The sequence below is a fragment of the Bactrocera oleae genome, chromosome 3, assembly GCF_042242935.1.
Source record: "Bactrocera oleae isolate idBacOlea1 chromosome 3, idBacOlea1, whole genome shotgun sequence".
Taxonomy (NCBI): Eukaryota; Metazoa; Arthropoda; class Insecta; order Diptera; family Tephritidae; genus Bactrocera; species Bactrocera oleae.
The window spans coordinates 79926377-79939851 of record NC_091537.1 but is presented as its reverse complement, the minus strand read 5'-3'; the positions used below and the strand labels follow the sequence as shown (position 1 = coordinate 79939851).

The 13475-nt window shown below is 31.4% G+C and overlaps 1 protein-coding gene across 11 annotated transcripts in view; it reads right to left on the bottom strand.

Annotated features, from left to right (window-relative positions):
* Window positions 1–13475, bottom strand: part of Lar (tyrosine-protein phosphatase Lar) — a 781775-nt gene that overhangs the window by 690285 nt on the left and 78015 nt on the right. For 6 of the 11 annotated variants that reach the window (XM_070107018.1, XM_070107016.1, XM_070107020.1 and 3 more), the window contains exon 1: window positions 2621–4079. The gene's annotated coding sequence lies outside the window, so the exon portion shown is untranslated. Of the gene's footprint in view, window positions 1–2620; window positions 4081–5383; window positions 5419–13475 lie in introns of those variants that run through there. The other 5 variants (XM_070107010.1, XM_070107011.1, XM_070107015.1 and 2 more) reach the window with 3 other exon arrangements.

Sequence of the window (13475 nt, the reverse complement as noted above, 5' to 3'; positions counted from 1 at the left end):
TTTGAAGATGCCAATATAAAAAGCGGACGAAAAATACATTATTCATAATTTACTTAGGAGTAATATTATATAATATAAACATATTCAACATATACCCTGAACAGAGTATATTAAATTTGCTACGAAGTTTGTAACACCTAGAAGGAAACGTCAGAGACCTTACAATATATATATTTGTGAGGATATCTCGTCAAAAAAAGCTTTCCATACAAGCACTTTATTCTGATCGTTCAGTTTGCATGCAGCTATGTGCTATAGTGGTCCCCGATATCTGCTGTTCCGACAAATGAGCGGCTTCTTGGAAAGAAAAATACGTGTGAAAATTTCAGACCGATATCTCAAAAACTGAGGGACTAGTTACTAGACTACACTACAGACGGATATGAAAATTGATTATATATTATATTAATATATATGTGTATTAATAATCAGCATTACGAGCTGAGTCAATTTTACAAATTTAAGAAGCACACCTAATGTCAAATTTTGAAATAATTTATTTCTTTATATTTTACATATTTGAGTAGTCTATACCTATAAAAATACGATAATAAAATTTTAAATTAATATTTCAAATATTTTTTGAGTTACAGGCTTCGAAAAGTTAGCCGACTAGTTCAATCAGTTCCATCCGTTTATCTGTAAGTCCGTGTTTCTCGAAACAGTATATTCGAATTTGCTCGAAGACAAATATACGATCACTATCAAATTTTTTCTTCAGAAACCGACCAAGTTTTGGCTAAACTAGGCTAAACAGAAGGAAACGTCGGGGACCCTATAAAATATATATACATAAATGATCAGCATGATGAGCTGAGTTGATTTAGCCATATCCGTCTGTATATACGCGAACTAGTCTCTCAATTTTTGAGAAATTTGGAGCTAATCGACTAGTTCATTAGACTTAATTTTAGCATTATTCTTATACTCGATTATTTCAATATCTTACCCGTCTGATTTGTTATACCTATTGTATGTTTCCGTTACTAATGGAAGGAGCATAGAGTCACCGTTCGAGACTTAAACATAAATAAGTAGGCCTGATAGCTGAAGACGTTAAATTATTGACAGAAAAAAACTAAATCGTGTTGGTTTTGAATACGAAATAATTAATCTCCTTCACACAAAGACACTTTTGACAAGCTTATTCGGAACGATATCAAAGTTTGAAAATTATACAAATTTTAATTAATTAAACTTGATGCTATACTAGCATTTAATATCACTAACAAAATAAAAAATTTTATATTTTTATTTTTTTTAATTTTTTTTTATGTAGTTTTATATCTGTTTGCATAATTAGTGAGAGTACTTTTTTGCAATAATAAATAGAAACATAAATTGAGCAACAAGAAATATGCGAAAAAAATGGTTGAACACATTTGTTTGTAGGTATATCATATATCCAACCAATTTATATCTGAATTGATTTAATATTTTTCATAATTTTTCAATAGCTATATTTTTACTTTCATTTTAAATTTATTGACGGTACACCGAAATCTGACCACGAATATGTAATTGAAGATGAGTAAAAATGGAAACTGTATTTAATGCACGTAATTTTTTGTGGCAGTGAATGAAATTTATTTTAATTGAGTGGTCGATTCTATAATTTAAATTTAACCAATGCGGTTAGATTTGAATATTAAATTTTGATTTAAATTTAGATAATATTTGGTAGCACTAAAGTAAATACATACATACATATGTACATGTACATGTACATATATACGTATACCAAATGTTTATGGGAGAAATGTCAATTAGAATTGTATGACATATCATTTGCATAAATTGCAAAAATTATTAGTAATACGCAGTCTAATGACAGATTATTATTTCAATACACTGCAAACATACATATCTACGGACATTTATTTATATTTATGGGTTATAACTATAATTATAATTCGACATTTATAATTTTAGTTATTATTTGATGATTTTGAGAGATAAACTATTTCCTGGTGTAATAATATTAGATTATAAAATAATATAACGGTGCCTATATACACTATGTGATAATTATACCCTGTATATATATGTATTAAGTTTGCCACGAAATTTGTGGCACCCAGAAGAAGGCATTTTTACGAAATTCTGCGTAGATTATTTTCAAAACCAAAGATACAATTTCTAAGCATATTGTTCAAATCGGCATGCTTACCATATACCTTCTATGCAAATTGAGAAATCAAGTTTTTGTTCAGAAAACTTTTTTATTTGATAAAATATGATCACGAAATTTAGTTTAGACTATTGTCTGACGCAACGCCACAAAATCCGAACAAATTTTTCAGATCGGACTATTATAAAATATAGCACCTGAGAAGGATATTTCAGCTTCAGTGCAGCCGATGTAAAGGTTCTTACTTGTTTTTGTTTATTATTTTTAGTGGCAGACACTTTTAAAAGTAGTTTAGTTATTTAAAAACTGATAAGATAATGTACATATTATTACTTGAACAACGGGTGCAGTGCTATCAGGGAATGTTTGCTTTTGATTCTAATGGCCATTGTTGGAAGTAGATCACGGGGTATTAAACATAAACACTATTATTTTGTTATGTGGAAACATATTTATGCCACCAAAGTACATATGATTATACCTACATACCTTTTTAATAATCAAAATATATTGCTGCAGCAAACGTAGAACACAACCGGCATTGATACAACACAAAGCATAATCCTCAAAAAATGTTAACACTGAGGATTTGTGCCTACCATATAACATACATACGAGCTTAAGTATGTAACGCGTAGGCTGCGAGTAAGTGCTTTAAATGTATAAATTTTACACAAAACGCGCGCTACACTTACGGTGGTGTTTTATTTTGATAAACCACAGATTTAATGTATTTAACACACTAAAAGGGGCGCAGTGGCACAAACTGAAAACAGAAAATTCGCTGCCGAGCGATACTTTATCAAACTGGTTTTATTAAATTGCCTATTCGATACTATTTTCAGCATTTTATCTTGCACAACACTAGGTACATATGTATGTATAGCGTATGCGACTTGGTGGCGGCAGTACACCCACCCACGCACAACTCGCACTTCTTTGGATCCACACTCCAGGTAACTTTTGTTTTGGTGCTGACCAAAGGCGTCAACGCAACAAATTGCGAGTTGAAACTCGTTTCGTACACTAAGCTGGCGGCTTTTTAATATATTACACTAAAATTTAGCAGCATTCTTGCAAAAAACGCTGCAATAGCAGAATTTAACTGCATTCACTGATTGTAATTACAATTTTAACCAAACGGCAGCAATTACACACAAACAAAGGCAGACGTTTACGTCGCAGTCGCAGTCAGCGTCGCAAAGTGGCTCCGCTGTGCCGGCTAAGGTTAGCAGTCACTAGACAAAAACAACACAATGGGCCGGTTGAGCGCCGTTATTTAGCGAAATTTTTATTAGCGCTACACTTCTATGCATTTTCGTAAACTTAGAAGCTTGCAAGCTTTCATCAAATCACTTTGGCTTGAATAAAAATGCTACAAATTCTTTATAATTCATATGTAAACAAATCGATTTTTGTTAGCTGTCAAAAACAGGCGCTCGCCTGCACACACATGCACAAACACGCACCGCCAGTGGGAACGTTACCAATTGGAAAAGCCGCCTCACTCCAATCAGCCACAGTTGATTTTCTTGTTTTTAACGCCCACGTGCGTTGTTTTTCACAATTTTTCAACGGTAACGCATATTTTTCACCCCGAATTTTCACTCACACTAATTTTACACAATTTTAATGGCGTTATTTTGTTGAAAACACGAAATTTTAACGGAGAATAAACGAAAACTACACAAAAATTCACGACGCGCTTGTCAACTGAAAAAACAGACAGTAGTTGGGAATTCTTTGCCCTTATCTGTTTGCTGTGACATTTAGTGGTGGTTGTTTTCAAAGCCTGTAAGCGTGTGTGCGAAAGAGGTGAATAGCTGTTGCGAATTGTTTATACAGCACAGTGTGTAATGTACATACCACAGCTCTCAAACTGTTGCGTGCGGTTGATTTAACCAGCTGTGCGTAAATAAATGTACGGCGTGTAAAACATTTTAAAATAATTTACTATTGAAAATGAAGAATTGTTGTTCTTATGTGACTTTGTTGCTTATTGTAAAGAAAATTATAAAGTGTTTTCTGTTCAAGTAAATTTTCTTTTCTTTGTAAATATATTGTTATCAATAAAATAATTAAGTTAACCGCTTGTTAGCGTTGCCACACGGCTGTAACTAAATTTTAATTATTTCTCTTTTTAAAAAAGAGTGAATTTAGCACTCCATAATGACAGTTCTGTGAATGAAATCTGAAAAATCAATTAAACTTTAAGGGTATATTTATAGGTATGTTAAAACTACACAGTAAAATGAAATATTGTTTGAGCTACATGTGATATCTGACGGCGCTAAAAAAAACGTCATTCATTGCTGCGGTGATTCCGGCCTTGTCCGTGGATGAAGCCCAAAAACCAATTCCCTACTAGAAGATATTGTACGTACATTACTATCGGTCGAAAGAAATTAAAAATGGACGAAGTGATAGCGCCTTACAAAAAAGTCGAATTTTACCCAAAATTTTTGTTTTTTTTTTGTTTGGAAAAATTCGAATTTTGATCAGATCTAAGCACTGATGGGTAATTTTATGCAAACTGTATACAGAACATCTAGAAAAAAGTGTTAGAGATGTGTTAGATCAAGCAATTTTTAATAATCCTTTTTCGCGCAAAACGTGTTTAGGATAAACTGATAGAGTTGATGCGAACTGAGCGACTTTAGAAGAGCGCCTGCAACTCAAAAACTATTTGATATATCTATTTAAAATTTGAGTATGTGGTTTTTAAAGGCATAACCTATCGAAATAGTGAAAAAAAACTTTTTTTTATATTTCTGGCTAAGTATTGCCCTTAAGCTGCTTGAAATATATATTCATTTTAATCTTACATTGTGAAACGGTTAAAATATGTTCCCGAATTTATTCTGATATTATTTTAATTTAGAATATATAATTTATTGTGTAAAGTGTGGCCAAGTTTATTTTCATTAGCAACAGCTGATTGTCACTGACAGTATGCTGCCAGATATTTCTTATTTTTTAAATTTTAATTAATCATAAAAGACATGATAATACAATTGCGAAGTGCTCATAATGTGGTAATTGTAATCAACAAAAAAATGTCAGGCAAAACCCTCTTAGCGAAACAAGTCACTCCGGGTCTACCGAAATTTACCTTAGAACAAGTTCTAATAAGTAAGTTCTGTGAAACAATTGGGTTTTTTGTGACAAAGAAGAAAAAACGTTACTACTCACATCTGTAAGGTTTACAAGTCCACAAATGTTCTCAGCAATATTACAACAATAAATAGTTACCTCTATGCGAAACCACCACAAGAACTGCAGAAATCCTGAAATTATAAAATTAATTTAGATTATTAATGATTTGTTTTTTTGTAAATGATATTTATAGAAAGATGTTTATATTTTATAAATAAATAAGTGTAAATACAAATATGAAAGATAAAATAGAACACCTACAGTAATAACTGCATATTACAAATACGGATAAATTAAAGGCTTTCACTTTGAGCAAATTAGCAACTTATTAAGAACGAAATTCCGTCGAAGTCCATTGGTGCGGACGAAGTTTGTATGCTGATACTGAAACCAGGAGATCCCAAGAGGTGAAGGTCGTATAAAAGTTAGAGCTGCCCTTAGATATGATGTTCATTCTGAAGAATTCGAACAAGGTTTAATTTATAATCTTTTCTTTCAAATCTATTGTCAGATGTGTTTTAAACTTAGCGTAAGAATTGGGACATTGAGACGACTCCTACGCAGAGTATACAATACAATGAGCGAGCCCAGAGCAGGAACAAGGTCCTCAAAAACAACTTGTCAGAACCAATTATAAGCAACTTAAATGCTCGACAATATAGATCCGCTATCGAAGCAATAAACTGATACTATCAACTTAACTTATATCTAACAAACCAAATACCGCTTCGGCGTAATTTAAAAAACATCGCAAACCGCTTGAGCGGAAAACGTGATAATGATCGAGGAACCCGTGAACCGGTCAAGTCAGTTATCGTCGTGATAAAATCTTCTTGATTATTTTGAAAAACTTTGTGGGCAAGAATTTAATCACTTAAGCTGTTTGTAAAGTGGTTAAGATTCAAAGAAATTGTGTTAGTTACTTAGCTTTGCTTTTTCTTAACTGTATTATTCAATATACCGTATGAGTGAATATCAATGACTGTATTTGAAAGAAAAAATTGAACCAACTTAAATTGGAAACTCAATGGTATGTCAGAAATCAAGAATAATAGGAAACAATATTGCGATATCCAATATACCGTTGATGTCTTTGGCTATGCAAGTAGAATGCGAAGAGGTAACGTAGAAAAGGGCACAGCCTAAAGCGAAAAAGGAAACGTTTAAAGCGGTAGTGTGATTGTAGGCGTGTCTGATTTGAAAAATGCTGTCAGATGAAAATTATGTACGTGTATATAAGGGCCACTGAACGGATAATGTCAAACCTCTGAATACATTTTTTCTTAATGAAAAATTATCATAACCTTTCAAATAGTAGTAAAATCTTTCCAAAAAACATTTCAGTGTTGCAGTTCATTTCAGTAGCTCATGGATATGCTTTTTATTTGCTCTCAAATGTGCAACTTCAACATTAAGAGCGAAAATACTGCAAGCCACAGCGCAAATAGAGGTTAGCATTAACCACATGTTCATACTCGTATTATATGTACAAGTGTAGGGTGGGTCAAAACATTTAATTGTTTTTTTTCGCTTGTTACTCAGAAAACTATGTTCTTAGACACCGCTCTGAAAATCTCTCCAAATATGAGCTCTTAATTCTAACGGTAAGGTATTTCGCCTTAAAGTTTTCTACTTTTTTCTTATTATCAAATGGAAAACTCATATCACGCTTCCAACTACTTGAAAAAATATCTCGTTTTATGTATTTTGTAGGAAATTGAATGCTCTACAAAACAGTGTCTTACGATTTTTTCGTAAACCTAACCGTTTCAAATATATTAACGGCTGAAGTCTGATTATTTTAAGGCAATTTTTTTTTTTCAATTTTATAACTCTATGAAAAAAAAATCATTTTAAATTGCAAAGCTCATACTTTGGTAGAAAATTTACTGTTTTTTCCAGAGTACTGTGCGAAAAAGAAAATTCAAGTTTTTTTTTTGTACATCAATATGTATGTGTCATACTTTTGTTTCTCATTTTATATTTTCTTTACAGCACTATAACATTTACATACATACATACATCTTTATTGATATATGTAGTATGTATATAGATATGAGTATATACAAGCACATAAAATACATATACTTATATATTATATACGTATGTATATCTATTTAATTTAAAGTAAATTTATTCAATTATACAATATACTTGTATATATACTTGTGCATGTCTGCTTGTGTACAAATTAATTAAAAACGTCAGTTGTATTGCAAACACAAATTGACATCTCTTATTAAAAATAATCTGTCATTACTGTCTTGGCAGAACACAAGTAAATACCGCAACCGTGACTGAAAGTAAAAACAACAAAAATATATACAAACATACAAATACATATACTTATAACTATATATATAACTAAGTATATGCCATAATTCATTTAAAATAGCCTAGCGGCAGACAGCTGTGAGTAAAATTAAAGCAGTCGACAAAAGAAGAAAATTCAATATGTACATATATATACATAACGGTGGAGAGCAGAAACGTCAAGTAAAAAACATGAAAAAAAAAAAACAAAAAAGAAAATAAGAAAGGTAAAGAAGGTAAATAACGCGGTAAGTACGTTTGCGCATGCTCAGCATTTGGCTGCACATACATACATATCTAGCTACATAAATATATTTTAATTCCGCTATACCTTTACCTATGGTCTTCTACGCTCAAAGGCAATCATTGACGCGGTAGGCATAAGCAAACAAAATCGTAACGAAGAATGAAGCATTTGGGAATTATTCTCAACTTATGCGCTTTGTTTTCACGTGCTCACATAATCAACTCTGAATAGTGGGGATGATTTGTTGTACATTAACCCATCGGTGATTACAGTGACTTTGGTGGTTTTTAATAAATTTATTACAAATCAATGATTTTTTGATGAATTTTGTATTTATAGATAAGAGAGGATGCGTAAACACTCTGTTGATGGAACATGGCTTTACAGTAAGTTCAAGTTAAAAGCTAGTATTATAGAACTTTTTTATTAGCTATCATTAGTGATAAGCAATCTCAGTGAATATTAAAAACATTGCTTTAAATAATTCGCCATTCATACAGAGATGATTTAAGCCTATGGAACCGTCAATTTGTCAACAAAGTTTAAGATGCTCACTAAAATAGAGTTAATGTTTCGTTAAAATATCTGGAGAAGGTCTTCCTAGTTTTTTGACTATTAAAAACACATATATTATATTTCATATTTAGTACAGCGATTTTGTTTTTTTGGAGCATTAAACAAACTACATTCAAGTATAAAATTATTCGGGTACAGATACATATTTTGCAACGATATAATTGCTGTAGAAAGTTGTTTCTTTGTGTGATCTGTTCTTTTCGATGTTTTAAGCGCACAATTTGGTAGCACAGTCCTCTTGATGGGTAGCACTGACAAGTCAATGTATTCAAAAATATAGGTTGGTCTTTGTTTATGGTACATAGTGATTCTATTAAGGGGTTATATCCACTTGCAAGTTAGAGAAAACGCTGTTTTCGTAATTTTTTTTCTTAAAGTAATTTTATTTGAGAAAATTAAGATAATTTGCCCTTACAGAATTTAATTTACTTTAATAATCCGTGGTTTATTTTGAAACTTTTTGGTTTGCTTGATCCCTTAGGAAGACCTCCAAAAACTAGTTTCTAGCGGTGAGGAAGATTTTTATTTAATTAAAATTAGCTCAAATTCAAAAACCAAAAAAAATTATTTATTTTTAGAATAGATGAGAAGTAATGATCGAAGCACTAGTAAAAATTTTGATTTTCAATGGCGGCTTCGCAAAGAAATAGTCGTATGTCAGAATCGCTTTAAAAATCCAAATTATTGTCAAAAATCTTTATTTCTTCGAACATTACCTGACAAATATTTATAAAAAGTGGTGGTATCAGGCAGATGGCGGAATAAAAATTAATAAAAAATACATATAAAACAAAAAAAAAGAATATATTCATTAAATAAGTAATTCTCAAGTAAAGCAGTTTAAATTTATAGTCGAGAATTTTTACCAGTGAAAAACATTTTTACACCGGACGACAAACCAAAGCATTTGCTCAAACTTTCTCTTCAAACGATGCATTTTCTTTTTCTGCCTAAGCAACAACTATTCTTTAGTGAAGGCGTGCACAAACAGCGACTGACAGAAAAGCTGTCAAAAGAGTTAGAATAATCTTGAGGAAATTTATCTGAATACGACAGCTCTATAACCTACCAATACACTGCTGTAGAATAATCTATACGGAGTATTTAGTGTGGTTTCGGTTAGACTTTTAGATACGCTATCGAACTTTTTGAAAAAATATCGATTATATAAAGCTTTTCTTCTGCTTTCAGTGCCGTTGTTGACTAAACTTACAGGTTACCTTAGCAGCGATGTTTTCAAATTTTGTAGACTCATTGAAAGAATTGCGTTTTACAGATAAAAAAGTAAACAATTTTTAGTTTTTAACTTTATAGAGATTTCTGGAGATCTTGAAAACATTATTACATTAGTTTTAAGAACAGGTTATAAATGTTTAAATACTAAATTTTAAAAATACCAGAATACGTTTTTTTGTAAGCGAGTGACAATAGAACGCGCGCCAAGATAATGAAATGCCTGCAAAGTACGCAACCAGGCAACAAATGCTATTAATTTCAGGGGGTTTTGCAAAGTAAGAAAAAGTTCCTATATATAATATGTAAGTAGGCTCTTGAAATATAGTTAAGTAAACGCGACCAACTTCGTCACACATCTTGTTAGAACTTTAAAGCTGCTAGTACCATTTAAAACCTTCAGGAACTTTTTTATACAGTTCAGTAAATAAAAGGTATATGTACCTATATTGGCACTCGCTAACAGTCTTTAACAACTTATTTCAATTGTTTTCAACAAATTTTTATTTAAATTTTTAAAAAGCGGTGCAGCTTCGCTACAATAATAGTGCGCATACGAGGGTTAAAAACTGGTTTCATAAGGACGAACCGTATATACCATACATATATAGGTATGTAAGGTAAAATTTTGAATTAAATATTATAACTTATTTGTATGCTGTTGTTATGCTTCAGTTAGTGATCGACGCAAAATCGTAGAATGAATCAGCTGATACGACCTATCTTATGAGAGCGCCATGTAAATGAACACTCACCACTGCTTCTACCGTCGGTGTATGTGGTTTTTAAACGAAAAATGGATTTTTCACGTAAAAACGAGTCAGCTGATTGCTCGCTTGCAATGCAGGATTGCCAGTCTCGATATTTTGAAGTAATTAAAAAATTAACTTCAATATGTTTCAAATATTCTTATACTAACTCAAAATCACAGACGTTGAGCTTTTAAATTATGATAAATTATAACTGAAAAGCTAAATGTGTGCAAAATCATGTATACAAATTGAGCATTGGCAACATTGGTGAAATGAAAGTAGAAGAAAACAAGTGATTTCTACGTTGCCACTACGGACATAATTTGACAAATTGAGTTTGATACGGGCGGTAAGTACGGTTAATTACTGCTAATTATACATATATTATATAAAAATACAGTGCGTTCAAAAAATAACCTTTTCGTTTTCTAAAATGTAGTTAGCGTTTATTGGAAAAAATGTTGTAATTAAAGAAAATACATTGTTTTGTTATAGCTTATGTTTATTCAATACTTGCTCCAGTCTCTCGTGTTGTCTATTATAGCCTGACGTTTTTAATAGCAACATGCAACTTTATTTTGTGCAAATTCCACAGAAGGCGACCTCCAGGTATGTATGTTAGAGTAGCCGAATGAAATTTTTTGCAGGCGTTAAATGTTTTCTTGACATTTGTGCTTTCATTAAAGTCCAAATATTCTCTATTGGATTGTCGTCTGGTGACTATAATGGAAACTCTATGTAACAATTTGGTTTTCTTGTTTCCGCTGATTTGAGCAGACTCTGTAGCTCGTATGGTTCGGATCATTGTCTATTTGCAGTATTCAATCATGATTATTTTTGCGTGTATCATTCTAACGGCGTTCAGATTTTCTGTAAAGCCCCCCAAAACACCAAATCCATGAGCAGTAAAGCATCCATGAACATGCACCTTTCGGGGCTATCTCACCCTACATTAAATAAAGTGTTAATTTGCAAAAAAAATAAAAACTATCTTTCACGAATTAAATGCGCAAAGTTAAAACGTTATTTTTTGAACTCACTGTATATCTTTTAATTTGTGTTGCTTTTACTTTTGGGCCCCGTTTCTGTACCAAACAGCCTGTCAATGTTTTCAATTACATTTCAACAATTCTTTTCCCAAAAAAAAATTTTTTTAATTTAATTAAATTTATATTAATTGGATAAAATTGGAAAGCTAGAAAAAATTGATTATTTTTGATTAAGTGACGTTTTTAAAATCATTCACAAAGCTTCTAGTATTTAATAACTCCAACGTTTAATTAAGTATGTATCCGCCTTTGTTAACTTATCGCTTAATCGTAATTGCTCGCTGCCCACAATTGTGCCCATAAGTAGACCTTAATATCGCGTTTTAAAATTTTTTCGCAGCAGGTGACATGTGAAAACTGTTTTATTTTATATTTGACTGTACAATGTCGCTTCAATTGACAGCATTCAACCACAAAACAATTACGTCTAAATGACATACCTTTTCGGTGATTAAATCCAGCTTGTCATTTGTGAAAATTCACTTATAAAAAAGGAGTATGGAGTTTTAAAGGGTGATTTCTTAGAGGTGTATAATTTTAATAGAGGCATAGTTGTCAAACTTGCTGTCAAAGTGATGGCATGTATTTGACATTTATGAGCAGTAAACTTTGGTTAATTACTGTGCAAAAAATTACATCAAAAGAACGTTAAATATCGTTGAAAAAAATTTTTAAAACACGACTGCTTGTCGTCAAAGTTTTAGAGTATTTTTATACCGTGTAATCATCTATTGCGATGAGGCAAGTTTTTAAAAGAATTAGTTAGAAACTAATATTCGATGCATTATGGTTAGGCTGACATCAGCTATTCTGAAAAATATGCACAAGGTGGAGTGACAGGAACCAAATCGGATAGACAGTGGTTGATAAATGTTTTGCCTATACCTTCAAAACAAAAAAAAAATTTAACAAAGCGTGAGATTTTTATCAGATTATCCTTTAAACGATTAAAAATAAATTTGGGAAAAAAGTTCTACAGCTCTCAAAAGACACCCTATACTTAAAAAAAAAGGTATATACATCAAAGCTCGAGATTTTTATAAAATTATCCATTAAACTATAAAAAGTCAATTTTGAAAACATAAGTTCTGTACGCCTCAAAAACACCCTATACTTTCAAAAAAAGGTAAATATATTATATTAAAGCGCGAGAGTTGTATAAAATTATTCACAACAATTAAAAATAAATTTTGAAAACAAAAGTTCTACACCCCTCAAAAAACACCCTATACTTTAAAAAAAAAGTACAAACCGCTCGATTTTTATCAGATTATCCATAAAACAATTAAAAATAAATTTGCGCGGTTTTTGTGACAATTGTGTTCGTTGGTGGAAAAGCATCTGTATGTAAGTGTATATCTACATACATATGTTAATGTACATATGTACATATATGTACTATATACTGTACAACCACTCATCAGATAAGTACCCATTTGTTATTAATAAATTTCAAGTGGCAGAACAAGTTAATATCACATACATACATAAATATGTATATATCTATTATAACGCTGACAAATTGCTTTTAATTGCTTCTGTCGGCTTATGTGTATGTGTTCTGCAAACGCTTGTTTTTGGTTATTTTATGTAATTGTTGTTAATTTATTTGTGAATATGATAAATGCAATGCGCATATATAAATTTTCCCTGATTTGTATGATGACCACTAGCACCCAGTAGGAAATGCACAGCAGTAGAAATTATTTTATGTCAAAACAAAATGGGAATTATGCTCAAATGTTGTAATTTATGAATGTTTTTGTGCTATGAATTCTTTAAACATATTAAGTTATCGCTCACGATTGTAACTGTTCTGATTTGAAAAGCTATCAGTCATGGCTGAATATAGTTTTCAAAAATATAAAGATTTTTTAACTCTAATATAAACATTTTATCAGTGAAATTAAATAAATCAGTGACGATCGGCGAACAACGAGTTTGTTTTGTGTTTTCAGTGGAATAACGCCTATCGTTATCGATGATAATGTTGTAGAAATGTTTTGGGGAGTCTACTC